The sequence below is a fragment of the Talpa europaea genome, assembly GCF_964194135.1.
Source record: "Talpa europaea genome assembly, chromosome: 3".
NCBI classification, from domain to species: domain Eukaryota; kingdom Metazoa; phylum Chordata; class Mammalia; order Eulipotyphla; family Talpidae; genus Talpa; species Talpa europaea.
The window spans coordinates 102,903,863-102,905,689 of NC_140069.1; positions in this window are offsets into that span (position 1 = coordinate 102,903,863).

Below are 1,827 nucleotides of genomic sequence, written 5' to 3' on the forward strand. Positions count from 1 at the left end.
GGCTAAAGTAGCAAGCGGCTACTTTACCCAAATTCATGTTTGGCTGCATGTGGCTTCCTGGCAGGAGGGCAATCGGGATCCAGAGGCAGCCCTCCAGGGTGCCTGGCTCTCAGTGCAGCCCTGAAGAGAGAGAAGTCACCAACAAAGCAACAGCTGTGGGAAAGAGCTCTCTCTCCATCTCTTTGATCTTGGAATTTCTCTACTTAGAACAGGAGGCCTGTGCTTAATGACACTGGTCTGAGATGTATTGAAGAAAAATAATTTCATTGCTTCTTGTGGGTTTCATTGTGGGGCTAAGTGACCAGAGGTGGGCAACGTTTTTGTTTAGCAAAACTTCATAATTTTATTATATATTAAAATATATAGTACTACATATTAAAATATATAGTAAAATATTTTAAATATAGTAAAATATATATAGTAAAATATAAAATATAGTACTATATATTACTATACATATTTTTTTTAAAAAGACAAATGTGTACTTCAATCCTAGAGCAGGTTAGAGTTGGGAAGGTGTATTGTTTTCCATAATCAGGTTGAGTGGAAACCTCATGCTCCTCCTGAACTTCCCATCTAGGTAGGAGCAGGGACAGGCTGTTTCATCTGGGTATTAAAATAACTTGGGTTACTTGCTTTCTTGTAGCATAAAATCCTTCAGTCACTTCATCACTCAACCTTGTGTAATTCAATGGATCCTAATCTTAGAAGTAGAAAGGCCTCAAAGTGGCCATTTAGACCTTACATAGGTGTGCTCTCTTCAGCAGTATATATACTAGACCTGATATAGGAATAGTCTAGAGAGATTGTTTAAATTTTTTTGGTTGAGCTAAAAAATTCTTAAACCTCAAAACACTTGTCAGAATCATTAATGTATGTTTCACAAACCCACATCTGTTAATATTCAAGTGCACCAATGTTCAAATTGCTTCCACCAAATCACACACGGGTCTCCTACTCTCCAACACACTTTCTTATTAAATATTTCCCTATCAAGTTGTTAAACACTGTCAAAACCCCAGATTCTCAGCTGAACCCCATACAGTAACTTTCTTTTGTAACCTGAGTGACTGAGCAGGAGACACTATAATTTAACATTTTAAGTAACAGAAGGGCAAGAGAACCTTTCCAAAATGAATTTCAAAGGATGAAAGTAAGTGGTTAGTGACTGTTTCACCCAAAGTATGCTAATCCAGCCTTCTGTGGTCAATTCTGTGACCCATTTTGGGATCTCTAGCTCTAGAATACTGGCTCCCTTAAGGGATAACAGTTGATAATATTAAATTTCAATTAGTGGTTAATAATACCTTTTTAGGGCCTCCCCGGTGGCGCAGTGGTTGAGCGCTGGGTTGCGAAGCTGCCCGCAGACTCTGCAGCGCCGGTTCGATCCCCGGCTGCTCCCCGGCCACCGGAGGAGGGTCCCACATGGCGCGCAGACCTCTCCTGCTGCCCGCTGCTCCCCTCAGCAGTGTACTTCGGTCCTTCTGCCTGCTCTGCTCCCCGCTCTGGCTCTGGTGAATTCTCTCACCCTCCCACGCTTCTGACTGTACCCAGTGCTTGTATAAATAAATAAATCTTAAAAAAAAAATTTAAAAAAATTATTAAAAAAAAATAATAATACCTTTTTAAGTTTCTCGCATCATTCTTTGAATTCGAGCGGAGTATTTTTAAAACATTGTCCTTTTAAATCTTTAATTTCCAAATTTGTTCTGGAATCTGAAAAATGCGAAGAAAGAAAGGTTTCTTTGAAAATACTATTATACTGAGTGGTGAAAAGTAAATGAAATGGTGACAGGATAATTTTTAAATCCAGACTTTGAGGATCTC